Source organism: Peromyscus eremicus, chromosome 15 (genome assembly GCF_949786415.1).
Source record: "Peromyscus eremicus chromosome 15, PerEre_H2_v1, whole genome shotgun sequence".
NCBI lineage: Eukaryota > Metazoa > Chordata > Mammalia > Rodentia > Cricetidae > Peromyscus > Peromyscus eremicus.
This window is the reverse complement of record NC_081431.1, coordinates 18869066-18884542: the sequence shown is the minus strand read 5'-3', so window position 1 is coordinate 18884542 and position 15477 is coordinate 18869066. Positions and strand designations below refer to the sequence as shown.

The 15477-nt window shown below is 43.6% G+C and overlaps 1 long non-coding RNA gene across 2 annotated transcripts in view; it reads right to left on the bottom strand.

The window, feature by feature from the left end:
• Window positions 1-15477, bottom strand: part of LOC131925226 (uncharacterized) — a 38988-nt gene that overhangs the window by 8802 nt on the left and 14709 nt on the right. For both annotated transcript variants that reach the window (XR_009383187.1, XR_009383188.1), the window contains exon 2: window positions 14215-14388. This is a non-coding gene — a long non-coding RNA (uncharacterized LOC131925226). The remainder of the gene's footprint in view (window positions 1-14214; window positions 14389-15477) is intronic.

The following is a 15477-nucleotide window of genomic DNA, read 5'->3' as shown; positions in this document are numbered from 1 at the left end:
TCAGTAGGTGTCCACTGTGGTGGGATGCTCAACCATCAGGCAGGCAGAATGACCTGTCCAATAAGGGCCAGTATGACTCAGTCCTCGGATACCCTAGTACATGAAAAATAGTCCTACACAGAGCCTGGCCACGGGTTTCCTCTCATCAGAAGCAGAAAGGACTGCATCTAGAACTCAGGCATGTATTATAGGGTTTCTTGGTATTCTTAGGCCCAGTTTGACTGTGGACAAATAAGAAATGCAAATAAGGCCTGTATTGGCTGCTCTTTTCATTTCTATGACAAAATATTGACAAAGGCAACTTAAAGGAGGAAATATTTATTTTCTCATGGTTTTAAGAAGGAATACAGTCAATCATGGTGGGAAAGGTATGGTGGCAAGAACTTGATGTAATTGTTCACACTGTATCATCAGTGAGAAACCGACGCATCAGAATGCGACTACATTCAAGTGAGTAGTGTGCTACTTACCAAAAACTTGAGGTAAGCAACTTAAAAAAGAAAAGGTTTATATTGGTTCACGTTTCCAGCCCAGGCAAGATGGGGGACACAGCTCTAGGATTCCTAGAAGGTAGATGAACAAATCTGCTCATGCCACAAGCCAAATGAAAAAAGAAAGAAGAGGGCAAAGTCCTGCAATTGTCTTCAATGGCATGACCCTAATGCGCCTCCCTCAAGGTCCTACCTCCCGAAGATCTCACTGCCTTCCAACCCAATAGCACCCTTCTTGACTGTAACACATGGGCCTTGGGGGCATTTGCAGTTAAAAATACAAAAAATATTTAAGCAAGAACAGAGCTGTTTGGGAGGCCCTGACCTACCTGCTATATCTACAAAGAGAGTTAATTACATGAAGATATTCAAGGGATGCCTGTATACAGAACAAGATCATTCAAAAACACAGCAAGAGGACAAGACAAGCAGAGAGGCCCCCGAGGGGCCAACCTTCATCTTTCACTTCCTGCCTCCAGAATTTGACAATACACTTCTGTTGTTAAAACCAGCTGGTGCATGATATTTTAACATGAGAGCCCTAGCAACTGGATATACCTACTCCTCATTTTACTTAGAACATTTTCTACAGAAATAGTACCCAAAAGCCACTTTAGCGGACACGATAAGATGGATGAACTCATCGTTAGTATGTGCACGGTGGATCTGATCAGTGGACTGTGAGGAACAATGCAGTTCCCCCATCATGTTTGGACCCCTTCTGGAAGTTGTCTGTACCTTCCTCCCCAGTATGCTTTGCTTCCAACAACTCACATAGCCGCTGTACCTTTCCATGCACACAAGTGCAGAGGGCTGAGTATATTCCTTCACTAGACCCCATCTTTTCCTATATAAGAAGGGTACAGAGAGACTCAGGCAGAAGCTACGGAAGAGCAAATTGGACACAATTTAAAAGGATGCCCTGAACACTGATTATCTAGCCAAACAGGTCAACAACCCCAAAAACAGAAATGTGAGCTAGCATTTTCTCTGAATAAAATGGGACTAAAAATAGAAATTCCTCATCAGAGAAAAGCTGAGATATCAATATACCCTGATTGCCACCAAGGAGGGATAGCAGGTCCAAAATGTCGTCTTTCAGACAGATAGCCATCAACAGCCAAGAGATGAGGGCTGCAGGTACACTGGCTAGGGCTACTGACCAGCAGATCTGAGAAATCAAGAGGGCAGGCATGGGGACATTTTTATGTCCGATGGTAATAGTATCCCCTCCTTGTCCCAGAGGCAACCCAGCAAAGGCAATTTCACTGCAAATTCCTCCTGTTTGGGGCCGAGAGCCTGTGTGCTCTCTGTGAGCACTGATCTCAATCTCCAGAGGGCCTAACACTTATCTTCAATTTGGTCACTTTTCTCTCCTCGCAGTCTTTCTACTTCCTTATCTCCCCAATAAACCATCCTGGCTATTTTCTCTTTTGGAAGGAGGAGGAAGAAGATGGCTTATCTTTACTTATTTAAGATTTATATACTGTGTGTTTCTACAAGGTCATGAAGCTGGCTCACAGCTCTAATATGCTGCACAGAGATGCAATAGGACATTTAAACATAGAACAAAAATACGTCTGCAGGAAGGAGAGGACCGAGCTGAGGCTAGTGGGAGTCATAGCGGAACAAATTCCTACAGTTGGGCAGTAATTATAGCTCTAGATGTTCTAGCTATTAAAGGGAGAAAGGGGGCTGGAGAAGGATGGTTCAGTCAATAAAGGATTTGCCCCACAAGTGTGTGGACCTAAGCTTGATCCTCAGAACCCCCATTTTAAAAAATTGCTGGGTACGGCAGTGCATGCTTGTAACCCCAGTGTGAGGGAGGTGGAAACATAGGGATCATCGAGTCTCTCTAGCCAACCAGCCTGGCCTGCTTGTCAAGTTCAAGGCCAATGAGAGACCCTATCTCAAAAGAAAGGTTAGAGGAAGTCTCACTAACAACACCCAGGTTGTTCTTTGATCTCTGTGCAAAACATACACACACACACACACACACACACACACACACACACACACAGAGAGAGAGAGAGAGAGAGAGAGAGAGAGAGAGAGAGAGAGAGAGAGAGAGAGAGGAGGGAAAGACATCTTGGTTGCCTGGCTTCCATTTTGTGACACCGTGAAAAGCCTAAATTTCTTCTCACAAATATAATTACACTAGAAACAACAGAAATCCTTCTGGAAATAAAGCTTCTCTCCGTCAGAGTCATCTGGAGCAGGAAAGAGCCTGGAAGATCTTTAGAATCCTTTCTGCAATAAGAGCTAAGACAGATGGCCTGGGACATTCTGATTGTTTGGTGACATGGGAGGAGAAACTGCTCTTCCGAGGCACGCCCATATATCTGTAGAAGACAACCAGAGGACTGTGGACCCACCCAGCAGAACTAAGAGAAGAGAATATCCAGACTGGAAAAGAAACAGCAACACACACCCTGAGGCTTGCTATAGTTTTCCAATTCTTCCACTGAATTTTCTGAGAACTGAACCTGTCCTTAGAGAACTCAGGTTTCCGTTCACTGACTGAGCACCTTTCTTTGTGTTTTCTCACTGCTGTGGCAAAACACTTGCCAAGCGCGATGTAAAGAAGGAAGGGTTTGTTTTGGCTTCTAGTTCCAGGATACAATATGTCATGCAAGGGAAGCAATGGCAGCAGGCCCTTGAAGCAGCTGCTCACACTGCATCTGCCATCAGGAAAGAGGGAGTGATAGACGCTGGTACTTGGCTCACTGTATCCTTTTTGTTCAGCCCAGGACTCTATTTTATGGAGTGATGCAACCCACACTGAGGATGTGTCTTCCCACTTCAATTAACCGAGTCCAGAAACTCCCTAATTGCATGCCCAGAGGTTTGTTTCCATGGTGATTCTAAATCCCATCAAGTTGCCAATCAATATTGACCATTACAGCCCCCAAGGCAACAGACACCTCCTGGAATTGTCCTAAAGTGATTTTTCACCTGTAGGAAGACCGTCCCTTCCCAGACATGGGACCCCAACACTCTCTTCTCTGTTTCCTAATCAGAAGCGCTCACAATCCAGTTGGTCCTATCCCTGTCCTTACAAATGCTTCACTGTTCTTAATTTCAAACACATTTTCACCTTGAGCTACTCCCTTTTTTCATAGGCAGAGGATAGCAGGGTACAAGGCCTGATCTTGCCCATTGGAAGGATTCCCCTTCACCTGTCTCTCAAGATGCCTTTGATTGATGCTGGAGTACTGTTGTTATGTGTGATTCATACACATTCTGAGCAGATCTTGTAATACTTCATAATTATGATTTTTCTTTTGATACATGATTTTATAGAACTCTCCAAAGAGCCTTAGGTATGAGATAAGGGACAGGTGGAGGTTCAATGATGCTAAGCATCATGAGGGTCTGTGCTATTTGCTCATACACAGTCTCAGATGGCCCAGCGTAATCTCTTCCTGCCTATCCCTGTGCCTCGATAGTCCTGGTAGAGTCTCGCTCCTGATAAGAAGTTCCAGCCACTCGGTGATTTGCTGTCTAGGGCCAGGGTCAATTATCTACCCATCTATCTCTATTAGGACCACTATGTTCCAGGAGTTATTTTGAAAGTAAAAGACATGATAATACAGCTATGCTGTGACTGTTAGTTTTAATGATCAACTTGACACAGCACAGAATCCGCTGGAATGGGAATCTCGGCAAAGAATTGTGTAGGTTGGCTTGTGCATATTTGAGTTTACTGAGGTGGGAAGACACACCTCAAACGTGGACAGCACCATTTTGGGTCTGGGTCCTGGACTGAATGAAGAACAGAAAGCCAGCTGTGTTTTGGCCAGCATTCACACATTCATTCTCTGCTCTTGACAATGGATGCCATTAACTGTTTCAGACCCCTGCTGTCTGATGTCCCTGCTACTATGGGCTGCAAGCTCAACTTGTGAGATAAAACAAACCCTTTCTCCCTCCAGCCTCTTTTGTCATGGTTTTTTGTTTGTTTGTTTGTTTGTTTGTTTGTTTATCATAGCAACCGGAAATGGAACTAAAAATACTCAGAAATTCCAATTACCTGTGCAGTGACTGTGCTTTGGGGACTTTCCACCAACTGCACACGGACTCCTCCCTCACTCCTGATGCATTTATGGTCTTTGCTAGGGCTTCTTGACTACAACACCCTAACCTGCTTCAGCCTTCTTTCCTTCCCGGGCCATCACCTAGTGTAGTGTAGATTGAGCATGGAACACAACGAGGTCAAGCAGGCAACATCCTCACTTCTAGAGAGGAGGTACAAGACTCAGTGGTTTGTCTTTTAGCATTCATTGCATATTAGCCAGCATTCCTCAGAGAAATAGAACTAATTGTGTTCAATACAAGAGAGGATTTGCTAGATTGGCCCACACAGTCACAGAGGCTGAAAAGTCCCACGATGCTCCCAGAGAGGAGAGAGAGCCAGGATAGCCCTTAGCTGCTCAGTTCAAGAAGCATGAAGCTTCACGGTGGAAGAAACCCGATAATGCCATCCTAATCCATGATTAAAGTCCCCACAACTACCCAGGAGGAAACTGGAACAAGCTTCCATGCAAACATTGAAGAAGGGCTAGGCAGGCAAAGGACCTTCACTGAGACTGCTGGGCTGAATACTGTCCCCCGGACCCACGTAGTGGAAGGAAAGAACAGACTTCTGTAAGTTATCTTCTAACCTCCATATGTATGCTGAGGCATATGCACACACACACACACACACACACACATCATTTTAAATAATTTTTCAAAATCTCAAAATCTTAATTTTCCTCTTGTTCTTCGTTCTCTCTCACACACACAAAGTCTCCAACATTAAAGAACTTGGCTGACAGCATCCAAAATAGAAATATGACTGTGGCCACCATCCCTGCCACTTTTACTTCCCTGTGTGTGGTACAAGCCTCTCTGTCTCTGCAGGAGGAAACATGGCTTTGTTTACTTTCTCAGCCAGGCACAGTCATTTAAAGACCCCCCCTGTCAGCTTTTACCACTAGAAAAGCACTCAGTTAGAACCCATAAGGCTTCAGTGCCCTGTGGGGATCTTGGGAACCAGCAGGATCCATCAGAATAGTCCATGATGGGCCAGCCTTTAGTGCTCACTGCTATCATTGGGTCCCAGAGGCAGGCTGCCCTGGGGAGTGAGAATTTCAGGCAGAGCTGACAGCTGGAAGCTGATTGAGACCCACACCCCCACAGCTGAGACAATTCTTACTGGAAGGGGCATCTAGGCAGAGCCTTCCTGTGGTCCTGTTTGCTGTGAGCCACGCTCTTCTGGAATGCCAATGGCACTTCCTGACCTGAAGAGCAGGAAGTTAAAAGGGCATCTTGCAGATCTCATTCCATCAATTGCCAAAACTATTGCTAGAAAAAGTAGCAGCAGCCATTCACTGTATTCAATGAATGGCAAGCCAGGCGCTGTTCTTCTTCAGGCCATGCTGGGGGTTGAATCCATGGCCTTATAGACGTTAAGCAAGTCCTCTACCACTGCACTACATCTCCAGCCCCTTAGGTGCTGTTCTGAACACTCTTCATAGATGAGGACCCTCACTAGCACCACGACACACACAGCAAAGAAAGGAGTCCAGACCATATATCTCTATAGATGACTTCTTGAAGGCTAAGCAACTGACAAAGGCAGAACTGGTACATTTTTCTTCTGATTATCTTATGGCAACAATTACAATTCTTCCACTTTTCCTGTGAAGCCCCCAAATAAACAATTTGTGTGCAAGTACAGGAAATAACTTGTTATCACTTTGTGCTCGCTTGCTGATTGATAATGGGATGAACCAATGGTGCTTTATTGCTATCATTATCAGTTAATGACACTTTGATTTCCCACTCTGGAAGAAGGGCCCTGAATCTTTTCCCATTATCAGTATTCAATTAAAAACCATGCCCCAGTTTCTATCCTTCAGCAAACCCTGGAGTAGAGTCTGTCGAGGATGTAGCTGTGTGGAGAATGATAAGACAGCTTCTGAGTCTAAAAATACATTGAAGGAGAAGAAATTGGCTGTACTTTTTTCCCCACTAAAGAAGTTAAAAAATGGCAGTTCTTTCTTGGCTCATTAGCTCTTGAAACATTCTGTAAAGATGGCCACCAAGGAGGTTCCTCTGTCTTAGAATGAAGGGGAAGTGGACAGAGAAAAGAGAAATCCAAATGCTGGGAAGAGCGTATCTCATTAGAAACCAGCGGCTGCTGAGTAAGAGCTAAAATCAGATCTTAATTCAAAGCTGGAGTCTGGAGATGACTTAACTCCTTTGGGGACCAAGTGGGAAAGGAATGGGGTGAGTATTTTTGGGAATAATTTGTTTCTAACCTACAGAGGAGAATTTATGTCTATGTGGATATTCATTATTATGTGGACTCTCTTAAATTAAAAAAAAAAACGTAGAGAAATCTGAAAAGATGAGAAAGAAATATAAAGGAAAAAGATTTTGATTTCTCTACATAGTCATCTCTTCTTCCTAAGGAAAAAAATCAGAATCAATTACAAAATAGCCATTCCCTGGCTTTTCTTCCTCTACGACCTTTCAAATTTAATAACAAATATGAAAGATAACACCCTCAATGACAGAGTGCTAAAGCAGAAGAAGATCCTTGATTTGGTCTTCTTGGTTTTAAAGGATTCCTTCTGAACAAAATAACTGGCAGAGCTGTAGGGAACACGGCATACCGGAGCAGCATGTTAAGGTTCCGGGGGTAAAGGCATCACGGCAGGGTAGAAGTGTGGCCTGGGTACCACAGTCACATTGTGTTACTGGTGGTGACTCGGGCAGGTCATTACATCTCAGTGCCCCAACCCTCTTCCTTATCTGCATGATTGGAGATAGGGAATAGCTTAGCTCTCAGAACTTCCTCAGGGCTGAGTGTGCTTGCTGACTTACACACAGAACCTGGCCTAAGACAACCAACATGAGCAAGTCCCCCTTACCCTCCCCCGCCTCAACTCTTCACCAGTCACTTGCTCCATAAGGTAAGATTCCTCTAGGGAGGAAGCTAAGCCTCAAGGGTTGTTTATAAGTGCATCTTTCCCCATGAGCTATTCAAGCAAATGAGCCAGGATGGCCCATCGAGAGCCTCCTAGAGGGTGACACCAGGGCACTCTTCTCTCTGGGCACTATGACCAGATGCCCTAATGTTCTTGATCTGCTCAGCTCTGGGCCTTCTTATTGTCTTGGTAGCTATAATGAGGCTCCTTTTATCTAGACCCATGGGGTTTGGGAGGCGATTGTGAGCAAACAAGGTGGGGGTGGGGGACACTCAAGAACAAAATGGAGTGTCTTCCCAGATGCAGAACGAAGAGGACAAAACCGCATGTGAGGAGAGGCTGCCTGCTCCGGGCTATAACTCAGTGCAGAGAAGGTCCTTCTTTAGAAAGCATCTTTTAAGATCTGCCAAGAGTGAGGCTTGCCATGGACAAACCTGCAGAGTGAGCCCGGTGTCTAAAGGAGGGGTAGAAAGAGTTTTTGTGTATGGTTGAAAGGCTCAGGAATACTGCCCTGAGACCAGAGAACAACCTTGTTAAATATGCTAGCTCCTCCTAGGCACCAGCAGCCTCAACTCTCCTCAGACAGGGGAGAAAGAAAAAAAAAAAAAAAAACAGCTCATCGCTATCCAGCTCCTGCGGCTCACACAGTTCCTCCTCGGAATTGAAGCTGAGCACAGGTGATAGCAGTGGTCCAGTAAGACCCCAATCCTCTCTCTCTCATCTTGGCTCCACTGAGCCCCTTCCCCCAGTCTATATTAGATGCCAATATTATTTACACTTCTTCCTAGAAATTCTGGAAAGACAAACCATCACTTTCTGTGTTCTTCCCCTCACAAGCAGCAGGAGAGTTTAGAGGAGGTCATGGTGCTTTATGCTATGATGAAGCTCTGAATCCACATGCAGGTGAGCACATTTCCTTGTCCATCAACCAAAACAACACCCCTCAATTCATTGTATTTGCTTAATGTGTGTTTTAGCCAATATACTAAGCAGGAGAATTCATTTTTATTCACTAGGGATTTAAGGAATTCTTCCTCCTCCTTTTCTATTCCCTCCTCCTCCTTCTTCTCCTCTTCCTCCCTTCCTCCTCCTTCTTCTCAGGTCACTGAGTAAAAATTCAGCTAGATATGGTGGCACATGCTTGTAAAACTAACACTCTGGAGACTGGGGCAAAGGGTAAATAGTTCATCCTGGGCTTCCTAGCAAGATTCTGTCAAAAACGAGAGAGAGACAGACAGAGAGAGAGAGAGAGACAGAGAGACAGAGAGACAGAGAGACAGAGATAGAGACAGAGACAGAGACAGAGAGAGACAGAGATAGAGACAGAGAGAAACAGAGAGACAGAGACAGACAGAGACAGAGACAGACAGAGAGAAGAAGAAGAAGAAGAAGAAGAAGAAGAAGAAGAAGAAGAAGAAGAAGAAGAAGAAGAAGAAAGGAAGGAAGCAGAAGGGAAGGGAAGGGAATGGAAGGGAAGGAGAGGAGAGGGGAGGGGAGGGCAGGGAAGGGAAGGGGAAGAAGGAAAGAAATCTATACATGTATCTTGCCTTATCTCATTACTTTAGATAACCAAAGGATCCTCTGATGATTGGCTAAAATGTTGTATTTAGTTAGTCAGGGTTGTCCACTAGAACAAAATTAATAAAGCAAATAGGTATTAATAGGGGTTTATTAGACTGGCTTGCATGATATGGTCAGGTTAACAGTAGCTATCTCGCATCCAAGAGATAGTTAGTTGCTCAGCCCATGAGGCTGGATGTCTTGGCTGTTCCAATCTGTCAATGAAGACCTGGAGGGTTCCTGGACAGCTGCTGGTCTTCAATAGCTGTTAGAAGTCTGAGAAAAAGCTGGTTTTAATATCAGCAAAGGAATTCAGCAGTGGCAGGACAGATGAACTTGCCAGTAAAACTGAAGGCAAGCAGGCAGAAAGCAACAGTTCCCCTTTTCCAGACGCTTTGGTCTGGGCTGCCACCCTAAATTTGGTGGCACCTTCTTGGTGGCCGCCCAGACAAACACATATGGAAAAGAGGGAATCAGCTTGAGACCCTCATTACATTGAGAACTTAGCAATGGTGACTGATACACCTTGATCCTGTCAGGGTCCAGGGATGCCCTTGGGAACTCCTGAGATGTTTTCATGAACTTGGCAAGGTCAAGCCCATTATCACAGTACCAAGATTTGATTTAGCATTTTCACATTTTCTCTCATAGGTACACAGTGGAATTACTCAGAAACTAAATGATGTGCCTGGGATTATCTAGAAAACATTAAATATCCATTTCTAACTTTAATCTGCATCAAGTTGAACTTTCTTCCTATACTTCAAACAATTTAATTGCATTAAACACAAGGACAGAATCATACTGTCTTCTAGCAAGACATTAAGGAAATTTGAATTAAAATACAAAAATCACTCCTCTCTGAGTAATTTTCATGCTAAAAATTGACATTTTTTATTTAAATATGTTTGTGGTAACATATAATGAGTTTATTGCTGTTGTTTAAAAATGGATTTGAAAATTAACATTTTTTAAATTGTTCTAGTTTATTTCAATACAGTGAGAATTGATAGCTATCAGCCCCATCAACCAAAACTATTCAGGGTCTCCAATTATCTATAAAGGCATAGAAAATTCTGAGACCAAAAACATCAAGGACTACTTCTCTAACCCTAAACATTTGCCCAGAACCTCCAAATTTTATGTTGAGATTGGAGCTGTCTCTCCACAGACCTTTTGAACAGGACATTAAGAAAACATCACTTCTGGTCCTCTTCTGTGATCTCACTCTGGCCCAGAGTCACACTTTGCATCACTCAAGGATAACACCGGCTACTCCCATGCACCTTTCTCCTCTGCAGCTGCACAGAAGCCAGCCCCACTCAGTCCCTCTCCCTTTGTACTTCTCTGGGTAACTCAGACACTACATCCCAATGCCCTTTTACTGACTCATACACACACTAAGCTCACAGTAAATAGAAAGCAACTGTCACCTTCCCACTGGTAAGGGATGATGGAGTTGAACAGCTCTCTCTCCAAATTCCTTCCCCTTCTCCAACATTTCTCAACACAGCTTATCTGTCCACAGGCGGCGAATAATTGAAAAACATTGTAAATTCTCAACCCTAAGACTCCCCATTCCAAACCCTTACAATATGTTGATTATATTTCTTCTATCATTGTGAAATTTGGTTTGCTTACAGTTACTCATGGTCATGAACAAGCCGTGACCAACTAGACTGTTGTCCACTTGAGGGTCTGACTTATTCCTCTGTTGATCCCCAGGACTCAAACATGTGGTGCTGATGACACATTGATGAGATTTCTTGAGGCCATTTCTACTCTAAGGGAGAATTGCAGTCCGAATGGAGTCTTCATTTTCTGGCATCTGTTCTTTTGTATTTTGCCACATTATTGGTAAGGAGAATGAAACAATGCTGCAGGAAACATAAAGCAGAAGGCAGCTAGGAACGAGAGCCCAACACTCTCAGCCTAAATGAGACTGTGATGATTTGAGAACATCATGAGCCTGATCCAGGAGAGACAGCTGTGAGTTCAAGACGAATTACTGCCTGCAGCCATCTGTGCCATCCTTCCTTGAAGCACACCGGGAACATTGGTACCCTCATCTGCGGTACTGCATGGAGATACAACCAACTCGTGGGATCACAGAGCATCTGTGAGAACAGGCGTTTCAGACATCCTCTCAACCAGCCTGTCATTTGCAAAGGAGCAGGTACAATGCTCATACACCTGGCTAACTAAGGGTGAATTGCTTTCTATAACTTCTTTATAACTCCTGGGCCAGTATCATTAAACTGCTCAGTCAATGTGCCTGGCCGTCATAGAGTGCCAAATCCTGATAGATACAGGGATAGTGTCTGACAAGGAAGAGAAACTTCAAAGGGAAATTTTGCAGAGGGACAGCAAGAACAAGGCAAGGAAAGAAGGGTGGGGGAAGGAAGCTGGGGAGTGAAGGAAAACAGAACAGCACTATGAACACAAGAGCTAAAAATATGTTTGCAAACAAAGCAAAACCAAGTGGCTCCCTCTGGTTCCCACTGCTCTCCCACTGGAAGGCTGTGAGTTCATGTTCTGTGGCTGAGTGGCAGCAAATCACCATGAGCAGCAGCTTTTGGCAACTCTCTCTGGTCATACCAAAAGTCCTGGAAATGCTCAGATGGCCTCTCAGCTCAGGTCTCACAAGGCTACAGTGAAGGGCTGGACTGGGCAGTGGTGTTCCCATCAAATGTGACATCTGTTTCAGTGTGTGGACAAAATTTGGTTCATGGTGTCTGAAGACTTGTATAACTCATTTCAAACCCAAGAAGAGAATATTTCCACTCTTTGAGAAATGCTCAATATTATCCTATTTAGAGAATTCAAGGACACTAGCCTGGGAGTCACCAAGGAGTCATAAAGGGAACTCAACCTTCGTGAAACAGGTGCATGAGCATCATACCTGCTCTGTGCAAATGACAGGTTAGTCCAGGAGATGTCTGAAACACCTTTTCACACAGGCCCATTGTCATGATTGCTGTTCATTGTTGACTTGACAGAATCTGAAATCACCTTGAAAACAGGTCTCTAGGAATATCTGTAGGTATCATCTTGATTACGTTAATTGAGGTAGGAAGACATATCCACTGTGGGTGGCACCATTTCCTAGCAAGGATCCTGGACCATATAAATGGAGAAAATGAAATGAGTGGCAGCATGCATACATTGCTCCCTATATCTGATTATAGATGGGATGTGGCTATCTGCTTCAAGCTCTTGATCCCTTTACTTTTCCACCTTAACAGACTGGATCCTTGAACTTTGAGACACATCAGTCCCTTTCTCCCTTAAGTTGCTTTTATTGGGGTATTTTATCAAAGCAACAGGAAAAGTAATTTAAAAAAAAAAGCCCATCTAAGAGAATGTTCTTTTCTGTTGAAATTATCAAGTCAACATATTAGTAATCTAATCGTTGAGTAACATCCCACCATAATTCACTATCTTCATGTACATTATGGGTATGGACACATTGGACGGTAGGTTTTAGAGGGTCTACTGGCCCAGTGCTTTATGCTTCTTTGAAATATAAAATACATTCACTTCTTCTCAACTTCATAACAATCTCACCCTATCACAACATCAATGCAACATCCAATATATATTTATATATTGTTTTTCTTACTGCAATGGTTTGTGTTTCTATGTCTCCCTCAAAATTCATATGTTGAAACACAATGATCATTGTAATAGGATTTAGAGGTGAGATTGGAACTGAGGAGATGGCCCTGTAGTTAAAGCTTCTGGTCACTCAAATGTAAGGGCCTGACTTCAAGTCCGAGAACCTACAGAAAAGCAGGGCAGATGGTGTGTGTGTGTGTGTGTGTGTGTGTGTGTGTGTGTGTGTGTGTGTGTGTGTGTGTGTGTTTGTATGTAACAAATAGTGTTCTGATAGGGAGATGGGAGGTGGGAAAGGAGAATCTTCAGAAGCTCATAGACCAACTAATCTGAAATACGCAGAAAAGAGTGAAGAATTTCTGTCACAAACAAGGTGGAAAGTGAGGACCAGCATCTGAGCTTGTCCTCTGACCTCCACATGCACATGGTGGAACACAGAACACACACACACACACACACACACACACACACACACACACACAGAGAGAGAGAGAGAGAGAGAGAGAGAGAGAGAGAGAGAGAGAGAGAGAGAGAGAAGTGAGATGTTAGAGAGGTGATCAGAACATGAGGGAAGACTCATATGCATGGGATTTGTGACTTTATTAAACAGGTCCCAATGAGCTGCCCTGTTCCCTTTACCACGTGGGACACAGAGAGAAAGTGCAGTTGATGAACCAAACAATCTGCCAGCTCCTTCATCTTGGACTTCCTGCCTCCAGACCTATGAGAAGTTAGTTCCCATTGTTTGTGGTTGCATTATTTCTGTGTCTCTGGGACTAAAATAACTGATGGCAACAGGGAGAAAAGATTTATTTTGGCTCATGGTTTCAGAACTATCGGCTCCCAGGGAGGTGAGGAGGCACAGAGGAGTTCACGGTGATGAGAACACATGGCAGAGGCTCCTCACAGTGCAGAGCGCCAAGAAGCAAACACCAAGGCTGAATTAGAGGCCCAGGCTATAACTTCCAAAGGCCCCTGTTGTTTTTTATCAAGTTGTTCTATTTTACCAATAAAGACTCAGGAGTCAGCTGTTGGGGTGAACACCTGCTAGATCAGAGAAGCTGAGAAGCAACAAGCTGACTCTCCTTTTTGGCCAAAGACACAGCAAGAGTCTCTCCACCCATCCCAAACCAAAAAGCCCATGAATCTCTAAGTGTCTCCCTACTCTTTCTTGTGAGTCCCTCTGTCTTCCTCTTTCGTCCATACTCTCTAGGGCTAATTCTTGTCAACTAGTTGCTGGCTCTGCCCACTGATCCAAGGTTAATTTTATTAACACAGTCTTGGAATTTCACATTGTGATCAACTATCCCACAACAGGCTCTACCTACTAAAGACTCCACAGCCTCCCAAACTGTGCCACTAGATGGGGACCAAGTGTTCAGAATATGACCCTGTTGGGGGACATTTCACATCCAATCCATAGTGAGAGACTGTTTCAGGAGCCTGGCAGACACTAAGCCTAGACTCTGTAAAAAGCAAAGGTAACAATTCTAGCCATCTGTCAGCTAAACAAAGGTAGAGTTATTATTTCTAAATATGAAGACATTTGTTATACAGGTCTGTTCCACCTGTCATCGCAGGCTGTTCTCTGAGTGGCATGCACATGCAGGCTCCGACACTGAGGTTCAACAAGCTGCATTGCTTGTGTTCATCAACTGCCACTGTCATTGGCTGGGCTCCTCTGTGGTCTGCAATCATATTCCAGCCAGTTCCCTCAGCTCTTCTGCTGGGGATCGTATCATCTGAAAGTAAAAATATCAAAATCCATTTGCCATGTTTACGCCTTTTGTGTTTCTTCCCTTCAGTTCTAATGGCCACTACTTCTGGGATTAATGAAATGTAGCTGAATCAAATCTAAAGGATAATTGATTAGTCTTGTCTCATTAACAATTTGAAATGTATATTTTCAATTTTTGAGTTGAGAAAATATTTTACTTTACTTTAAAATCGTTAAGTGGAATAACTTGGTCAGATAGCATTTTTCTGTGTAATGAGATAAAGCAGTTTGAGTTCCATGGAACTACTACAACAATACTATATACTCATTTACTTCTAGATAATGAGGCATTTTTGAACTCCTGGAATGGACCCCACGGAGTCAGGAGCTATTATTGTCTTAAGGTACCTCAAGTCCCTATGGGCTGGCATTTAATAGGGGTTTTCACCTTCATGTTAGAAAGCACGATTCATCTATAGTTTGCCTTGATGTACTATTGTTACTTTTTATACTATATTTTATGCTGAAATTATATAAAAATAGGACCTCTTCCTTTCTAAGACATTGTAAAAGTTTGAATCACCTGTTCTGAAATTTGATGGAATTTCATTATGAAGCTACAAAAGCCCGGTTTTGTTTTGGGTTTGTTGTTGTTTTGTTTTTTAATGGTCAATATTGACAACTTTTAAAACATCTTTCAGGATAATTTGCTTATTTTATATTAAGAAAATGATTAACTTAGCATACCTACAATTTTACCATCCACAGTATATCCAAGGCATCTCTCAGAGAAATAAGAGGTTCAGATTTGGGGGCGTGTGGTCCTGGCTGGTCAGTTTCTGTGTTTAATCATGGGTGATTTCATGGTCAGCTCTGAAGGTCAGGCTGTGGCAGAGCAGGAGGCTGACTCTGACCTGGGTGTGGGGCATGCTTCCAGCTGTCCTTCTCTGCTTCCTGGAGCTGCATGTGAGCACAGCGTCCTTGAGACGAAAGTGCAAACCAGGCCCCATCCCTTTCCCATCCTGTGAGCTGCGCTGAGTTCAGAACCATTTCTCCCCATTTTCTGGGCCCATGAGCCTGGATCTAGTACCAACATCTGTTTTATTTTGTTCTT